Source organism: Pan paniscus, chromosome 14 (genome assembly GCF_029289425.2).
Source record: "Pan paniscus chromosome 14, NHGRI_mPanPan1-v2.0_pri, whole genome shotgun sequence".
Taxonomy (NCBI): Eukaryota; Metazoa; Chordata; class Mammalia; order Primates; family Hominidae; genus Pan; species Pan paniscus.
Window position 1 is genome coordinate 102,274,032 of NC_073263.2, and position 20,364 is coordinate 102,294,395.

Sequence of the window (20,364 nt, forward strand, 5' to 3'; positions counted from 1 at the left end):
AGTAAAGTAGGAAGGGGATGACTTTAAAACATTAAAACAAATTTTTGGGCTCAACAAACATTCAAAATGGATTTATTTAAAGGTTTTGCTATAGCTATGTCTAGGCATTTAGGCTTATGGGAAGTAAAATTAAAAGAGGACTCTTTTTTTCCCCAAGGAGCATTTCTTTAAAACCAAGCACATTGCTAAATAGCAACATTATACTTGGTAAACAATAATTGGCAATAAAATAAGTTTAATATTCTGCTCAAACCAGTCCTTGATATTGTTTAATAACCAGGATACAAACTGATTTTGTTGTAAGTCCAAGATCAAGCCTAGATCAATTTTATCAAAATGTCCCTGGTTAGATATCTAGTTTCATTTAACATTTTGAAAACTCCTTTGACAGCTGGTCAAGTCTCTCACACAGACCAGTTCCTTGTGTTATGCACGTGGCTTGAACAGATCATGTCCTGTTAGGAGGAGATCGAAGAGCATTTGGCAAATCCTGTGATTCTCAAAAAGCAGCAGCACTGCCTCTCTCAACTCATCTACCAGAAGCAATTTCTGCAGCTCACCTGCTACCTCCTTAATTCTTTCACGATTATTGCTATCTACCACAAATATAAGATATTGGGTATTTGGGAAGTAATACTTCCGGAGAGGCCTAATTCTATCTTGACCACCGGCATCCCATACTGTGAAACGAATGTTTTTATAGTCAACCGCTTCCACATTGCAGCCAATGGTAGGAATGGTGGTGACTATCTCCCCTAACTTTAGTTCATACGGAATGGTCGTCTTGCCAGCGGCATCCAATCCAACCATCAAAATGTGCATCTGCTTCTTGTCAAAGAGGTGCGAGAAGAAAGAGGAGATGGTGAGGCCCGTGGCGGTAGTGGCACTGGCATGGCAGAAGCAGAAGGGGCTCGGAGTGTCTCTGTGATTTCTCCTTTCATACCCCCAGGAGAACTGAATGAGAGGGAAGAGAAAGCTTATTCTTTAAACTTCAGTCCTCTCAATTTTCATCCTCTTAAAATAAACAACATTAATGACCTGGTTTACAACCTTCCATAGTCCTCTTAATGCTCGAACAACATATATACACATATGTAGAGTTTACAGGTTTTGTCCACTCTGAAATAACACCTGCATACTTATCTGAAACTCAAGATTATATTAAAAACATTTCCATCTTTTTCTAAGGTCTAGAGGTGGCTAAAAATAAGTTTCTCATATTCAAAATTTGAGAGGGGAAATAAAACCAAATGAGCCAAGTGTGTTTTAAAATAGCAGCTCTTGGGCTGGGTGCAGTGGTTTGTGCCTGTAATCCCAGCACTTTGGGAGGCCGAGGTGGGTGGATCACTTGAGGTCAGGAGTTCGAGACCAGCCCGGCCAACATGGTGAAAGAAACAACAAAAATATAGCTGGGCATGGTGGCAGGTGCCTATAATCCCAGCTACTTTGGAGGCTGAGGCAGGAGAATTGCTTGAACCTGGGAGACAGAGGTTGCACTGAGATCACACCACTGCACTCCAGCCTGGGTGACAGAGTGAGACTCTGTCTAAAAAATAATAATAAAAAAGCTCTTTAACGGTTTTTTTTTCACGTATTCTCATTAGATTGATTTTTTTGTAATCCTAATTTGCATTTAGTTACTCCAATTTACTATTATAAAGTGCCCCTAACATTTTCTGATATTTTAGTCTATTTCATACCTGTAGTAAAATCTACTCATTCATTCCTAAGAATTATATATTAGCTTCTTTCTTATACTTTTTAGGAATTTTCTATTGTAGAAGTCTTTAATAGGTTTTAGTTTTTTATCATTCCTTTCATAATTTGTCTTTTTTATTTAACCAGTTTCAGCTTTTACATTTTTAAATCAATCTTCCTACTTTATTTTGCATGATTTTTATTCTCATTTCCTAATTTGAAAAACTTAGGGACAAGCTAATGCAGTGATTATGTTCATAGATGCTGAACACGAACTGCTTTGGCTTAAAGCCTTGTTTTGTCATTTACAAGCTGTGTGACTTTGGGCAAGTTACCTACACTCTCTGTGCCTAAGTTTCCTCACCTGTAAAATGGGTTGTGAAGATTAAATGAGTAAATATGTGTAAGCCCTTAGAGCAATGCCTGGCACATAGTAGCTACTTGATAAATAGTTTTAGAAAGAAAACAAATGAACTCCTTTAAACAGTAAGCTCTAAGGATAGAACAATTTTGAATACATTTTTAGCTGTGGTTTTGGTATGAAACCTTCGTTTCAATAGCTTGTAAATGTTTGTTTATTTCAGTTTTTGATATATTTCTTCCAATATTTTATTATAAAAGGTTTTCAAACCTGTAAAAAAGTTGAAAGAATCATAGAGGGAACACCAGCTCTAAATTCTACAAGGAACATTTTGCTGTACTTATCGAATCACCTATGCATCTAACTATCCAGCTATCTCATCCCGCACTCCAGCTTGGTTTTTGGATGCATTTCCAGGTAAATTACGAACAAGTTTTGATGTATTTTAAATAAGGGGGCCAACCAAAGGAGTGTTTCTTAATTCTAATAATGTAATTTTGAAATTATCTGTTCATTTCCCTTTATTAGAGTATGAACCAAGAACATGGCTTCTAAAATTTCTGCTTTGGGGAAGTTTTCTTTATGGCCAAGCACATGATCAATTTTTGTAACATGGATGCAAAAGATGTATTTTCTGCTTGTAGGAAACACAGCTCTCCCTCCATGCTTATTGTTCTTTTCAATTACATAATTCAAATCCTCTATATCATTATTGATTTTTCTCTGCTTGGTTTGTCAAAATCTGAAAGATGCATATTGAAATTTCCTTTTATAAAGTTCAAAAAGTTTTTCTTGCAATTCCGTAAGTATATGTCTTCTATTTGAAGTATTCTTCTCCACTATTCCATTATAGATCCCCTGACACACTGTTGTGGTCCATCTGGTGTAGCTATAGATCGAAAGATTCATTGCTCACCCCCATTTCCTTTCCCCTGATCTTTTCCTGTCTTCAGGTGTCTGATCTGAGTCAGTTGACATTTGGTTAACTGTTTTCTATTTTCATTGGCTAGGAACACTGATGTTAAGATATCCTGAATCCTTGCATATAGGCAGCGAGTAAGAGATATCATGGCCTGATAGCATGGATAAACCTTCTTTAAACCTCTGATCTTTTCCCTTAAGATTTTCATCTTACTGTGTTTTTGCTTTTGGTTGTGCAAAAACCTTGCTTTTGGTTGAGCTCTTGGTCTTTTGGGTCATTAACTTGGTTCTCAGCCATGATCACCTTCTTTTTCAACTCACAATAAATTTTAAAATAAAGATATTGAGTATCTTAGTTGCATGAGCTGCCATATCAAAATACCAGAGACTGCATGGCTTAAACAACAGAAATTTGTTTTCTCACAGTTCTGAAGGCTGGAAGTCCAAGATCAAGGTGGCAGCGTAGCCATTTCTGGTGAGGACTCTCTTTTCTGGAAAGACACAGAGAGACAGATGGGGGAGGAGGGAGAGAAAGACAGCAAGATCTCTGATGTCTCTTCTTCTAAGGGGGTTAATTCCATTATGAGGACTTCATCTAAATCTAATGATCTCCCAAGACCCCATTTCCAAACACCATCACATTGGGGATTACGGCTTCAACACATGAATTTTGAGGGGACACAATTCAGTCCATAGCATCAAGTTTTTTGTGTTTGTTTCTCCTAAACTTCCAGAACATATTTTGGGTGCTCTACTTAAATCACCTTGGGGGTTCTCATTAGTTCTCTATTACAAATTATCATCTGGATCTTTCCTGATTTGTCCCTCAAAGGGAGCCTCTTTATTCAACTGTTCCATATCCTGCTCTTCCTCCTTGTCTCTCTCTCTCTCTCTCAGGGCACTGAGTCGTCTTAAACAGTCACAAGTGTGTATTTTTTTAAACTGCTCACTTGGTTGTGCCTTTAGTCCCCACACTGGCCAGGATGTTGAGGCCTACTGAGCAGTAGCAAGTTGGTGAGCCCACAGTGAGAAAACTGGAATGCTGTTAATTCCCCTTGAGTGTAGTGGGGATGATGGTCCTCCACTGCCACAGACCTGCACAACTTAACTCAGTCCTCCTGGGATCAACAGGAATGGGCAGGCCCTTCCAGAGCCACTGGGTCACAGGTACGCAGAGGAAGAGCTTTCCTGAAAACAATCACAGGCTCTGACGCCTGAGGTCCTCAGCAATCCAGGTATGCCCAGGGCCTTAAGTTGCTGCACACCCTTGTCTGTAGCCACAGGCTCCTTAGCTTTCCCCAGATGCCAACCAGAAGAGAGTCTACATCTGCCCTCTCCTTCAGGGATGCTGAGACCTGTGGCCTCAAATGAACCCTCCAGACCCTTCCCGCTTGATTGGTGTTGGGTTTTAAGTCAGAGAGGGGATCTGAGACATGTGCTCCTACCACCATCTTCTCCCAATTTTCTCAAGCCCATGCTCTTAGCATAATGGGCTTTCTGTGGCAAATAAGCTAACTCCGTGCTGAGTGTGTTTTGTGTTACTCTTCTGTCATGTTTGGGGATGGGATGCTCCACCTTCTATCAATAGAGTTGGGAGAAGTATAGGATTGGGGTGAGGGAGACATCCTGCAAGCTGCATAAAGGATCAAGGTACTGACATTCTTTTTTTTTTTTATTTTGAGACAGCATATCACTCTGTTGCCCAGGCTGGAGTGCAGTGGTGTGATCTCAGCTCACTGCAACCTCCGCCTCCTAGTGTTCAAGGGATTCTCCTGCCTCAGCCTCCCAAGTAGCTGGGATTATAGGCGCCCATCACTATGCCTGGCTAGTTTTTGTATTTTTAGTAGAGACAGGGTTTCACCATGTTGGTCAGGCTGGTCTCGAATTCCTGACCTCATGATCCACCTGCCTTAGCCTCCCAAAGTGCTGGGATTAGAGGCATGAGCCAACGCGCCCGGCCTGGCATTCTTACAACTCAAGGCATTTTGGGGATCCAGAGGTTCTCTGGACTAGGAGTAGAAGAATATTGAAGAGAACACTTGAGAATAATTGTAAGAATCAACCAAGATGCTTTTTAGAAAATACCTGGGATGCCAGGAATATTTCTGGACCAAGGAAGAAGGGGATGCGGCAGCCACGGGCAGTCCAGTGATTGGCTCAGCCAATGTGGGTGTGAGTAGGGCAGTCAGGATAGTACCAGTCCCCAGAGACATGGCAGATGCAGGAAATGACTTCTTCCAGGGGAGGTGGCCCAGGCCTGGGACAGTAGGTGACACTGGGAGGGATCAGCATTCCTCCCCGGGTGGTGTGCAGACAGCACGTGCTCAAAGGCAACTGGTGGAGGGGGCAGGTGGGGCTAAAATCCTGAGAATGGGATGGCTTTTCTAATTTGTTCACTCAGAGAGTAGCATTTTGTAATTGTCACAAATGTGGCATAATGCTGGCAGTGACCTACTGCAGCAGTCTTGGATAAAATGAGATAATAAAACTAAAGTTTATTTTGTGGCATCAAAAATAAGTACATAGGAGGTAGGAGGTGGGACTCGACTCCAGACAAAATTGAAGACTGGCTGACGTGCCCACCAGTGCCATGACAGTTTACCCATTGCCTGGTAACAACATGAAGGTTATCACCCTTTTTCTAGAAATTTCTGAATAACCTGCCCATTAATTTGCACGTAATTATAAGTGGGTATGGATGTGACTGCAGACCTGCCCCTGAGCTGCTACTCTCGATGCACGGCCTATGGGGTAGCCCCGCTCTGCAGGAGCAGTCACGGAGCTGTGACACTGCCGGCCCAGCAAAGCTGTTTTCCTCTACCACTGGCTCACCCTCGAATTCCTTACTGGGGGAAACCAAGAACCTTCTAGGGTGGAGCTCCAATTCTGGGGCTCCCTTGCCCTGTGACACTTAGGCAGTATATAATGAGATTTATTACCTGTTGTGTGGTTTTGGACAAAGAATGGTGAAAGATTTAAGAAAGTGCCTCATAAATCACTGTAGTGTCTCAGAAAAAGAAAGAAAATCCCACTTTATGCCTTGCACATACGACTTCAGTGACACAGGCAGTTCTGGTCCATGTACAGATGACAATGACAGTAGGTGCTCAGCAAATACTTACTGAACAAACTCATGCAGGAAGACATAAACCCTGAGCTCTTTTTTTTTTTTTTGTCAGATGGAGTGTTGCTCTGTCAACCAGGCTAGAATGCAGTAGCTCGAGTGTGGCTCACTGTAACCTCTGCCTCCTGCATTGAAGCAATTCTCCTGCCTCAGCCTCCTGAGTAGCTGGGATTACAGGCATGTGCCACCACACCCAGCAAATTTTTGAATTTTTAGTAGAGACAGGGTTTCACCATGTTGGCCAGGCTGGTCTCAAACTCCTGACCTCAGGTGATCCACCTGCCTTGGCCTCCCAAAATGCTGGGATTACAGGTGTGAGCCAATGCGCCCGGCCCCTGAGCTCTTTCTGTTTGGATTGTTCAGTGTGCTGGTGCCTCTGTCACTTCTGCTCACCTAATCTCCATGCCAAAGTACAATTCTAGTCTCACTGTTCCCACTGTGGAAGAAGGATCCTCATGGTAGGTGTCCGAGTAGCTTCAAAGGCAAAAGCTTTGGCAAGGGAGCTATGTTACAGCAATGGGCCATGTGGTGTTCAAGGCTGGGGGCATTTTATTGACGGGAAGGGAAACGTCAAGCGTTCACTTTTTGTTAGCAATGTATACCCTAAATAGCTAAAAAAAAAAAAAAAAAGATAAATTGTGATTCAAATAATGCCTTGCATATCTGTGCAGTTTCCAAATGTGTTATAATTGAATTGCAGGAATTACTGAGAACAGATGCTAACAGAGACACTGCACATACCCTACAGTGAGAAAAATGACACACTTCACTCTACTTGCCCAAAATCCATTTAAATTTTAACTTGTTTTAATTGCTGCATATTTCTAGTGCAATATAATGGAGGTTTACAGAAAGATCTGATGGAAAACAGTACGTTTTGTAAAGGGCTTCAGGGTTTTTGTGTGTGATCAACAGTAGCCACACCCACTGCCAGTGACTATCCAACAGGGACGTGCTTTTCACTGCGTTTCTTTTAATAGAAAAATGTTATCACCTACATATCTCATCATTATTTACATTCTAATCACCCTCCAGTGATGAATTCAGAATGCAAGCGTTTTTCACCAGTCAGTTTGCCATGGCAACTCGAGTTGGGGAAGGCCCTTCTGCCGGCGCCGCCACTGGGCCTGGAGCGGGCCTCTTTCTTCCTCAGCTATCATTGACCTCCTGCTAGGAGACTCGTCTTCTGATGTGCACTTGGTGGCAAATGGGACCAGAAAACCCCTACAAATTCTCATTTGGAAAGAAGAAAAGATAGTTTGTCTCCAATCGTTGGAAGTACAATTAGATGTTGATAGACACAGACAAGGCTAGAAAAGCAGGGCATTAGTAAAATGCTGTAAAATCTTGTTTCATCCAGTCCAAGAAGGCTAAGTGGAGTCTATCACTGTTGACCCCGACTGAGCTTCCATTAGCATGGCAGTTCTTAAGTTGCCACATCTTTTGATCTTTTAAAAAGGGTCCTGGGTTTTTAACCAGTTGTCAGGAATGACTGAAATTATTGGTAAAAAAAAAAAAAAAAAAATCTGGCTTTCATAACTTTGTTGGTAGCTGCAGACAAAGAAAAGGTTTTCAGGAATTCATGGGGCCAGTATAACTTAATACATTTTATATATGTTTTGGAGAAAATATACAACTACTGAAGAACAAGTGAGTAGTAAAGCAGATTTTACGATAGTCCAAGGGCTAATGTGACTCATTCATGACTAGATTCGCTCTTAGTTATTCAACGAAGAGTGTCTATTGGTTGTGGACAGTCATGTCTATTATCTGATGTAAAACTTACCTTCAGGAGATTTTTAATATAAGGGAGAAGAGAGGGCCATACAAATGGCAAAAAAAAGAGAAACATGCATAAACATATGCAGATACATATATGCGCACATAGAAATGGTGGTAAAAATATCCAGCTGTTACAAGCATTATACAAGGAATGGGAGTGAGTGGAGTTTGAAAGGAGTAATCTGATAAAATGTCATAGAGAAGGTAGTCCTAGAATAATTGCTCATTATTTTAATGATGACAGATATATACATAAATACAAAGTTTAAATATCATAAACATACGAAAGATAAAATGACAGTCTTCCATATTACCATCCTCCAAAATAGTGATGTGCAGAGAGCCCACCTTTTTAATACATATCTAGTTATGTTACCAGAAAGGGGTCCTGATCCAGACCCTAAGAGAGGGTTCTTGGATCTCATGCAAGAAAGAATTCGAGGTGAATCTATAAAGTGACAGCAAGTTTATTAAGAAAGTAAAGGAATAAAAGAATGGCTACTTCATAGGCAGAGCAGCGGCTGCTCAACCGAGTATACTTGAAGTTATTTCTTGATTATATGCTAACAAGGGGTGGATTATTTGTGAGTTTTCTGGGAAAGGGGTGGACAATTCCTGGAACTGAGGGTTCTTCCCTCTTTTAGACCATATAGGATAACTTCCTGATGTTGCCACCGCATTTGTAAACTGTCTTGGCGCTAGTGGGAGTGTCTTTTAGCATGCTAATGCATTATAATTAACATACAATGAGCAGTGAGGATGACCAGAGGTCACTTTCGTCACCATCTTGGTTTTGGTGGGTTTTGGCCAGCTTCTTTACTGCATCCTGTTTTGTCAGCAAGGTCTTTGACCTGTATCTTGTGCTGACCTCCTATCTCATCCTGTGGCTAAGAACGCCTAACTTCCTGGGAATGCAGCTTAGTAGTTCTCAGCCTTATTGTACCCAGCCCCTATTCAAGATGGAATAACACGAATTCAAATGCCTCTGACAATTATATATTTCTTCCAATTTTTAAAAATGAAAATGGGATTGGTTGGATGCGGTGGCTCATGCCTGTCATCCCAGCACTTTGGGAGGCTGAGGCAGGAGGATTGCATGAGCCCAGGAGTTCGAGACCAGTGTGGGCAACCTAGGGAGACTTTGTCCCTACAAAAGAGAGAGAAAACAAGAGAAAAATAATTAATGGGGTGTGGTATCACGTACCTGTAGTCCCAGCTACTCCAGAGGCTGAAGCAGGAGGATCGCTTGAGCCCAGACTGAGTTGAGGCTGCAGTGAGCTGTGATCACACCACTGCCCTCTAGCCTGGGTGACAGAGAAAGACCCTGTCGAAAAGAAAGAAAGAGAGAGAGAGAGAGAAAGAAAATGAGATCAGAAAGAAAGAAGGAAAGAGAAAATGGGATCATAATATACATATTGTTCTGCATCCTGCTTTTCAGTAAAAAAAAAAAAATAACATTGTTAAGTCATAGGGGGATGACATCAGTCATCCTGAAAGGGGAGATATGAGCAAATGGGTGTGGGGTGAAGGCAGGTGAGGGGAACCAAGCTTAAGGGCAAACCAAGTTTTGTCCAGATTATAGTTCTTTCTCCTGGCAAACCAAGTCCTGAACCTGTCGCCAGGCTGTTGTTTAGGCTCAGGGCTTGGATGGCCAGGAGAAAGAACTGTAACCTGGGCAAGACTTCACATTCATTAATATCATCATATGTATTAAGAGGAAATCTGAATTGATTTACATTTCAATTTCATTCAGAAGGCCAGTGGGAAGTAGTGTAGTCTAGGAGATGAGCAGTTCTTGGTGAAGTTGATTCTGTTTATAAACTGAATTACAGGAGAAAGAAGCAGAGGGCAGGGCAGCTAGGAGGATACGCAGGATTCGCCACACCACCCCAATGTGAACATGAAAAAGGAAGAAGTACCTTGTGTAAGGGAATTAAAATCCAGTCACTTTCTTTTTTTAAAAAAAATAAAACTAGTTACCCTCTGCTGCTGCTTTTTCTTTTTGTAAATCTAATTGGTGTGTCCTTCTGAATTCAGCTAAGATGACTCCTCACCCAGAGAAAGGGTTCATCTCCTCTGGCTTTTTCTGTTTCTTCTATTTTCACACCAGTTTTAGAAAAGGCAGGGCCCTCATTTGGAAGTAGCAGACAAAATGGCAGTGCAGGTTTGTGCATTCTTTCAAAAGAATTCTTGATTTTTGGCTGGGGGCTGTGGCTCACGCCTGTAATCCTAGCACTTTGGGAGTCCAAGGCGGGTGGATCACCTGAGGTCAGGAGTTCGAGACTGCCCAATGTGGTGAAACCGCGTCTCTACTAACAATACAAAAATCAGTCAGGTGTGGTGGCGTGTGCCTGTAATCCTAGCTACTTGGGAGATTGGGGCAGGAGAACTGCTTGAACCTGGAGGGTGGAGGTTGCAGTGAGCCGAAATCACACCACTTCACTCCAGCCTGGGCGAAAGAGTGAAACTCCATCTCAAAAAAAAAAAAAAAAGAATTCTTGATTTTCCTTTGAATGTGTCCTGCTGGCTTTGTGGTGTGGAAACGGCGTGAGAAAACGGCTCCATCATGCTGTTCATGGGACTGACTGTTCCCAGCAGTGTAGAAACCTTCCTGTTTTATGCTTAGAGCCCGATTCCAGAGTCCGTCTCTCTATTTGTCCTGATTGCAGCAAAAACATGCAGTCTACATATAATCAGAGGATCCTGCTAAACAGTTGTCAGAAAAACAGCGGAAATCCTAGCTGCTTGTGATTTCATTACACCGGCCTTGTAGTTGAGTTAGTGAAAGATGAATTTATTGAGTGCATCTAGAACAGAGGTGACACTTGCGGTGGCCTAAGGACGGGTGATGTAGAGTACACTTTGTAGTAGTTATTGGTGCGACATGCGATTGAGTATTCGCTGTTGCAGATATTCTGTTTATTGTATTTCACACAAGGTTAATTCACGGTTTTTTTAATGCTTTCAAAGCAAAAGCTATACAATACAAAATGTACATGTTAGATTTCCATGTCATAAGTAAACAAACTTTTTTTTACAATTATAATTTTCAGAAACCTAATGAACCTATAATAAAATATTGAGAACAATAATCTTCAGTCCTATTAGGCATCGTGGGAGAACCTGGGGGAAATTTTACTTTTCCTTCTGTCAGATTTGTTTGATTATACTGTAACTCATTAATGGAACGGTTCCTGTGTGTCAGCTGCTGAGCGAAGTGGTCACTGTACATCATTTTTCGTCTTCACATCAAACCCTTTGGGACGGGTCCTATTATGATCCCCATTTTACGGTCTGTGTTACGTGAACCAATGGACTCCACTAAAGAAAAATAGAACATGAAGAATTGAAAAGTTTTGCAGTCAGTTCAGTTTTTCATGGAGCCTCTGTTTTCTCCCTGAAAAACTCTGTCCCTTGACCACAGTTTCTTTGAAAATTGGCTGGGTGTGGTGGCTCACGCCTGTAATCCCAGCACTTTGGGAGGCCAAGGCGGGCAGATCACCTGAGGTCAGGAGTTCGAGACCAGCCTGGTCAACATGGTGAAACACTGTCTCTACTAAAAATACAAAAATTAGCTGGGTGTGGTGGTGCATGCCTGTAATCCCAGCTACCTGGCAGGCTGAGGCAGAAGAATCACTGGAACCCTGGAGGCAGAGGCTGCGGTGGACTGAGATCGCACCACTGCACTCCAACCTGGGTGACAGGGTGAGATCCGTCTCAAAAAAACCCAAAAAAACAAAAAAACAGGGGTTTTGTGCTGTGACCTCTGCTAGTTTCACCCTAGCTCACTTCCCAAGCATGTGGTTTCAGTTATGGCCTAGGTAGATTATTTTGCTCATTCACAGCTAGCTCATACCTTTCTTCTGAGCTCCAAACACACATAGCCAGTAGCCCCTCAGTTTCTCCATAGATGTCTAATGGCACTGCCAACGAACTGAACATTCTTTAAACTGAATTGATGGTAGCCCCTCTGCACTCCCAGCATCAGCAAACACACTGCATTCCACCAAATTCCAAAAGCAGAAACCTAGTTAGTCGTAACTCCTTCATCTTTGTAACTTTCCATTTTCAATCAATTACCAATTTCTATCAATTTTGCCTCTAAAGATAGTTAAGAATCTTACAGCTTCTCTCTATGCCCACTGCTATCACCCCTGACCAGGCCACCATCATCTTGTCTGTGATTCCTGCCATAATCTTATCTCAAAATCTTTGAGGTTATGAGTTATACATATTTCAGTCTTCTGTTTGCTCCATTAACTGTGTTTCTTTAGAATTATACTCTTCAGTAAGTTTAGCTCCACTTTCTCACAGGTTTGGTTTTCCCCACATGTCTGCTGCTTCTTGGATTTCCACTACTTTTTTTTTGACATTCTCTGTTCTGCTGCCTGCTTGGTTCACTTCAGCTGACCCCAGGTGGTGATGGTGCATTATTTGGAGGGTCTGTCATTTGCCTTTGGGGGCTCCCTCTTCCTTCTGGGAGTCCTGCCTGCCTCTCTGCTCTCATGCACATATTCATTCCTACTCAGCAAGCAACAACTCTTTGCCAGACACTCTTCTAGGCTGGGGGATCCAGCAAGGTATCGAACGACTGTGATAGCCACCGAAGGTTGAGTGTAGAGGTGAGAGTGGCCACAGATCTGTCAGTATTTCCCTGAAGCTGGCCCAGACCCTTGCACTGTTTGGATCCTTGGCTCCAGCTTTGAAGTTTCTTCAGTTTCTTTTGGACTCTGATTTTCCCTATAAAATTTATCCTACTTACATCCATCTTTCAGGAATTTAGTGTCAGTATTATTTTAACATTTCTTCTTTAGGCTTGGCTAATGGGTACAAAAATACAGTTAGAAGGAATAAAATCTAGTGTTCAGTAGCACAATGGGGTGACTACAGTTAACAATTTATCATATATTTCACAATAGCTAGAAGATTTGTAATGTCCCCAACACAAAGAAATGACAAATGTTTGGGGTGATGGATTTCCCAATTACCCAGATTTGATCATTGCACGTTGTATGCATATATTAAAATATCACATGTACCCTATAAATATGTACAGCTATTATATATCCATTAGCATATGAAAAACAAAAATAAATCCCTTCATTTAAAAAATAAAATTTCTTCTTAAAGTAGGTGCTCAGTCATCCTTTTTGAGCTAATCCTCTGAAAGAGCCTTCAAGAATCCATTCCGGTCCAACTACCAGGTATCGTTCTATCAAGATCACTCATCATCCTCAAGTTGATTCTATCATTTGCCTGCTTTAAACCCTTCAGAAATATGCTAGTTCCCTTAGAACTAGGTCCAAAGTTCTTAACATGGGTCTACAAAAACCCAGATGACTATGGCCTCCGCATACCTCATCTCCTACTATTTTCCACCACTTCTAGCATTCACCTATCCTGAGTTTTCTTAATTTCTGAAATATGCTACGGTTTCAGCCACTACATGTTGACAATGTTTCAACTCCCTGGAAAAGTCTTCCTTCCTTCCTTTATATATTTTTTTAACCTAACTAAAGTCTGGGCTTAAATATCTCTTACTCCAGGAAACTTATTCCAGATCTTCCATACTAAGTTAGGTCTCCTTTAATTGCAATAACTTGTTTATTGTATTTATTTATTATTTTAATAAGGTCTGTCTTCCTTGCTTTACTGTAGACTTTAAGACTGTAGGGAACAAAGTCAATATAACATTTTTTCCCCCTGGCATATGGAAGAATTAAATAAACATGGTTGGATAACCAAATTGTATCTATATTTCCATTTTTGTGGCTGACTGACTGAATTATATTTAGGGCTATCCAGAATAACTTTTTGTGATGGTAGAAATGTTCCATATCTGTGCTGTCCAATGTGGTATCCCATAACCACATGTGGCTACTGGGTACTTGAAATATGGCTAATGCAATGGAGAAATCTTACATGTTTCTAATTTTACTTAATTTACATTTAATTGGCTAGAGGCTACCATATTAAAGTGCACAGGAAAGATATTTCCACCTTCTAAGTCATATTTCTTTTTTTCTTTTTTCTTTTTTTTTGAGACAGAGTTTTGCTCTGTCACCCAGGCTGGAGTGCAGTGGTGTGATCTCAGCTCACTGCAACCTCCGCCTCCCGGGTTCAAGTGATTCTCCTGCCTCAGCCTCTCAAGTAGCTGGGATTACAGGTGCCTGCCACCATGCCCAGCTAATTTTTGTATTTTTAGTAGAGATGGGGTTTCACCACGTTGGCCAGGCTGGTCTTGAACTCCTGACCTCAGGTGATCTGCCCACCTCAGCCTCCCAAAGTGCTGGGATTACAGGCGTGAGCCACCGCACCCGGCCTACTCTTTGTTTCTGATTGTCTTTTTCAAGGATGTTTTTATGGTGAACAGTCTCGGAAAAGAGAGGTGATGTCTCCCTGTGGAACAGAGCGCAGGCATGCTTATTGCCCATTTGGATTCCCTAAACTCAGCATTCTTAAGAAACAACCCACTACACTTGCAAGTGGTATCTGGCCCTCTTCACATCACCCTGTGGGATTTGGAGCTTGGGGAGCTGACTTAAAATGCCAATATTCCAATTCCTGCTACTGCTTTGAGCAAAAACTCTCCTTTGTTGCTGACCCGGAAATTTTGTGTCTTCTACCAGCCTCCATGAAGTGGTGGCGGACTAACTTGTTAGCTTCTAAATAGGGTCAAATCTCACACCCTTCACAGTTCTTGACACACAGACAAAACTTAAGCTCTTAAGTATTTTGCTTAGGATGGTTTTCAAGTTTGTTTCCTCGATGTTCTTCTTCTCCTCTTTCTTAAACTACCAAGGAACATTTTGCTCCTGTTAATGTTGTAAACTCAACCTTTTTGATTTATAAATAGCAAATGACAAGAGAATTCCATTCTAAAGTAACAGAATAACTTTAAAATGTGTCTAATGAGTGGGAGATGTGATTTTTCACACTATCTCCAATTCTCACAGAGTTAGGCATCTGAATAGAGAACCACTGGAATGCCTATTGAGAAGTCATGTTTTGCCTTTTTATCTTTACCAACACAAATAAAGTTCTTGGGATCTATTTGTTTTTATGATATGTATAACGTTACCTGGTAAATCACAGTGGTTATGACATTTTCCCAGACAACAAAGGGAGATTTTCCTTTTTAATATTTCATAATGCCTGAAAGACATGTTTTCTCCAAACACAAGATTTTCAATTCAAATGAATTCAGCAAATATTTATCAAGGCCCTTATTCTACTGATCATTGCTTTGTAATAGAACATCTAAGGAAATGATGACTTTTTAAAAACAATATAGTCAGTAAAAAAAAAATTTTTTTTTTTTGAGACAGAGTCTCGCTCTGTTGCCCAGGCTGGAGTGCAGTGGTGCGATCTCGGCTCACTGCAAGCTCCGCCTCCCGGGTTCCCACCATTCTCTTGCCACAGCCTCCCGAGTAGCTGGGACTACAGGCGCCTGCCACCGCGCCTGGCTAATTTTTTATATTTTTAGTAGAGATGGGGTTTCACCGTGTTAGCCATGATGGTCTCGATCTCCTGACCTTGTGATCCGCCCACCTTGGCCTCCCAAAGTGCTGGGATTATAGGCGTGAGCCACCGTACCTGTCCTATAGTCAGTAAAAATTTTACTAAGACAAGGCTGTGGAAAATTCTAAGAATTTGTGGATATTTGTCTTGACATGTTGCTCTTCTGGATCCTGGAATCAATTTAGCTATTGTACTTGCCAAACAAGTCAGATTCCTTAGAGTTGCTTGTTGCAAGGTGTGGCAGATTGTATTCTCCAAAAGTAGCCACAGTAATATTTCTGGGGCCCATTGACAGCTGCAGCCTTTTTCCCTTCCCCTTGAAGCTGGGCAGGATTTTGTGACCGCCACAAATAGAATATGGGAGAAAAGACACCGGACAGGACAGGACTAGGGTAAGATGAGTGAAACATTCTCACTCCTTGGATGCCATACATAGGGGATATTAAAAAACTTGGTCATAGAAATTGTGAACCCAGAACATCTGAGACAGGTCTCGGTTAATTTAGAAAGTTAATTTTGCCAAAGTTGAGGACACACTGTGACACAGCCTCAGGAAGACATGCGCCCAAGGTGGTCGGGGCACAGTTTTTTTTAATACATTTTAGGGAGGACACAAGACATCAATCAATATATGTAAGAAGCACATTAGTTCTGTCTGGAAAGGTGGGACATCTCGAAGCAAGGGCAGGAAGCTGGGATGGAGCCTGTAAGTCACAGACAGGTGAGACACAAAAGGTTGCATTCTTTTGAGTTTCTGATGAGCCTTTCCAAAGGAGGCAATCAGATATGCATCTATCTCAGTGAGCGGAGAAATAACTTTGAATAGCATGGGAGGCAGGTTTGCCCTAAGCAGTTTCAAGCTTGAGTTTTCCTTAGTGATTTTGGGGGCCCAAGAGGTTTTCCTTTCACAATGGCCATGTGCTTGGACTGGCATCTACAAGCCAAAGAATGGCAGAGATTGTGGGCAAACAGCAGAAGCTGCAGCAGGTATGGCAAGCTCCCTCCTAGCACCATCAGAGAGAGCGTAGCCCTGCTGACGCCTGATTCCCGAACGGTGAGACAATACATTTCTGTTGTTTTAATTCCCCCTGTGTGTCGTACTTTGTTATAGCAGCTGAGCAAATGAATCTAACACTTACGAGAGGAGTCTGCCCCAAGCTACCTCAGAGGCAGCTGGTCCCTCGTGTACATCTTATAGACAAGATGGTTTTTGCTGTATTTGTGGTAACAAGTTTGACTTAGCTTGACATGCTAGCTGTGTAGATGATGAACATTTGAGACTTCATAGATTCGGTCTGCAGCCTGACCATTTTGGAAAAGCAAAACTGCTCTCCTCTTCTGCTTCCTTTTTCCGTCTTCACTTGAAGTTCTCTAATAACAGTGTCTGACATAGAGTAAGCCCTCAATAAATGACGATTCCTTTATCCAGCCATCTACCTCTAATTTCCTTCTTTCTTCCTTCATCAGTGGGGTGGGACCTCCATCTTCTTGGTTTCCAGATATATTTGGTTTTTATTTTTAGAAACAAACTTTGCTTGAGCCTTTGGCTTAATTTCCTCTCCTCAGTCATTACTACTTCCTGTATTTCATTTCCTTTCTCTCTTCTGCTTTTGTCACTTTCTTTCTTTTTTTTTTTTGAGATGGAGAGTCACTCTGTCGCCCAGGCTGGAGTGCAGTGCACGATCTCGGCTCACTGCAACCTCTGTCTCCCGGTTCAAGTGATTCTCATGCCTCAGCCTCCCAATTAGCTGGAATTACAGGCACACACCACCACACCTCCCTAATCTTTGTATTTTTAGTAGAGATGGTGTTTCACTATGTTGGGTAGACTGGTCTCAAACTCCTGACCTCAGGTGATCCACCTGCCTTGGACTCCCAAAGTGCTGAGATTCCAGGCGTGAGCCACCGTGCCTGGCCTCTTTCTTCACTTTCTAATGTTGGCTCTTGACTTCGTTCTCCAAGTCACACTGCTTCCTGGTGGCCTTGCCTCTGTCCTTATCTCTGTCTTCACCTTTGTTTGTCCCCCACTCCCTTCCTGTTTATAATGTGTGTCTACTTATGCCATAGCTATTTGCTTTTTTTTTTTTTTTTTTTTTTTGACGGAGTCTCACTCTGTTGCCCAGGCTTGAGTGCAGTGATACAATCTCGGCTTACTGCAAGCTCTGACTCCTGGGTTCATGCCATTCTCCTGCCTCAGCCTCCTGAGTAGCTGGGACTACAGGCGCCCGCCACCACGCCTGGCTAATTTTTTGTGTTTTTTAGTAGAGATGGGGTTTCTCCATGTTGGTCAGGCTGGTCTCGAACTCCTGACCTCAGGTGATCCACCCACCTCAGCCTCTCAAATTGCTGGGATTACAGGCATGAGCCACTGCGCCCAGCCTTCTTTTTGTTTTTAATAAACCTTCTCCTGAAGAATAACATAGCTACCAAAAAGTGCTCAAATTATTAGTGTATAGCTTGGAGAAGTGTCACAAATTGAAAATTTCACCTGTTTCAGGAAAAAACTCTCACAACATGTTTTTCCTCTGTTTCTCACACCATCAAAATCAACACACAAGACTTCTGTGACCAAATGTGTGGGGGTTGCCCCATCACCACGCAGTGAACAGGAGGTGGGTGTCCTCCGATTCAATTCCAACACTGTTTACGTGGAGGTCGCATCAGATCCCACAGTTTGATCCCACAGGCCCCCCAGACTCCCTCTGACCACCCCTTCAGACACCAGGTGCAAATCTAGGCCTCTGGAACTTCTGACTGACAGGCTTCAAGTTGGGGTTCCCATGACCCCTTCTTTGGATTTGCCGAATTTGCAAGAATGGCTCACAGGACACTGAGAAACACTTACTTAGGTTTACCAGTTTATTATAAAGGATGTTACAAAGGATACAGATGAAGAGATGTGCAGGATGAGGTATGGGCAAAGGGGCATGGAGCTTCCATGCCCTCCCTGGATGCACCACCCTCCAGATGAAACCACCTTTGCAAAATTATGACTGAGACAGTGAAAGAGATCTAACCTAACCAACTCCATTTTGCTTCTAACCTTTAAGTTGTCTTTGTTCATTCCTGGGCATAGGCTGAACTAACTTGGGGAGGAACTTTATAGTTTATAGTTTAAAATAAAGATGATAATAGCCCTTTCCTAAAACAGACCTCCTTGCCTGGGGACTAGATTGCCTTTGTGTGACTAACAAATTAGCCACGAGATTAGAAATTATGGCTTAGGAGTCATGCAGCTGGAGACCACAAGATTCTGACCCTCCCTAACTGCTCCTAAGATCAGTGCTTGAGATATTTTGCAGACCCTGCACTTGATGGATTAGCTGGCACCACCCAGATTGATTAACTGGGGGCTCATCTGCCCCCCATCCAGGAACTGACTCAGCACGAGAAGACAGCTTCAATTCCCTATGATTTCATCTCCTACTTAACCCATCAGCACTCCTGGCTCACTGGTTTCCCCCCACCCACCAAGTTGTCCTTAAAAACTCTGATCCCCAAATGCCTGGGGAGGCTGATTTGAGTAATAAAACTCCGGTCTCCCACACAGCCCGCTCTGTGTCTATTACTCTTTCTCTATTGCAATTCTCCTGTCTTGATAAATCAGTTCTGTCTAGGCAGCAGGCAAGGTGAATCCAGTAGGCAGTTACACAGGAACCTGCAAGTATTCAGCTACCCAGAAGCTGTCTGAACCCAGTCCTCTTGGGTTTTTAAGGAAGCTTCAAGGTGTCAGCTTTCCTTTCCCCATGGTATTGGGTGGGACCCTCTCTAGGCTGGGTCTCATGACTCACAATCAGACAGTCAAGGAAGATTAGAGTCCTGATTGGGCCAGGTGAAAGAAGAGCAGGAGAAGGTTGGAGAGATTGTTTCCTGAGGCCCGACACACCTAACATTATAACAAAAGACTGTTAACAAGGGCTATATGAGTTATGAGCCAGGAACTGTGGATGAAAACCAATATATATATGTATGTAAATCACAACACCACCTTACCCAAATCAAGAAACAGAACCTTCCTAGTACCCTAGAAGCCCTCTCCTAGTCTACCTTTATCTTCTTCTCTATAAGTAACCAAAATCCTGGTTTCAATGCCACAAATTTTTTTTTCTGGCTTGTTTTTGAACTTTGCATGAATAAAATGATATACTATTAAATTATATTATTGGTTTTTGTTTAAGATTGTTTATGAGCTTGTTATGTTGTATGTAGTTCATTCATTTTCATAGCTGTATAATAGTCCATTGAACTAATATACCAAAATTTACTTCCAAATTCTACTATTGGCAGACACTTGGGTGGTTTCCAGTTTTGGCTCTGAGTATTCAAATCTGAGTGTTTTGAGTATATGTACCTAACATTCTTGTATATGTCTTTTGTAGTTCTTATGTATTTCTGTGGGACAGATCTTAGAAGTGGAATTGTTGTGTCATATGCAAAGGTTCACCATTGCTGGACATTAACATTTTTCTTTTTATATATATTTATATATATATTTATTATATATATTTTATATATATATATTTTTGTTATACTTTAAGTTCTAGGGTACATGTGCACAATGTGCAGGTTTGTTACATATGTCTACATGTGCCATGTTGGTGTGCTGCACCCATTAACTCGTCATTTACATTAGGTATATCTCCTAATGCTATCCCTCCCCCCTTCCCCACCCCACAAAAGGCCCCGGTGTGTGATGTTCCCCTTCCTGTGTCCAAGTGTTCTCATTGTTCTATTCCCACCTATAAGTGAGAACATGCGAAGTTTGGTTTTCTGTCCTTGCGATAGTTTGCTGAGAATGATGGTTTCCAGCTTCATCCATGTCCCTACAAAGGACATGAAGCCATCATTTTTTATGGCTGCATAGTATTCCATGGTGTATATGTGCCACATTTTCTTAATCCAGTCTATCACTGTTGGACATTTGGGTTGGTTCCAAGTCTTTGCTATAGTGAGTAGT

At 42.0% G+C, this 20,364-nt stretch overlaps 1 pseudogene; it reads right to left on the minus strand.

Moving 5' to 3' along the window:
• Positions 1–364: 364 nt before the first annotated feature.
• On the minus strand, positions 365–864 carry LOC103783947 (ADP-ribosylation factor 4-like; annotated as a pseudogene).
• Positions 865–20,364: the final 19,500 nt, after the last annotated feature.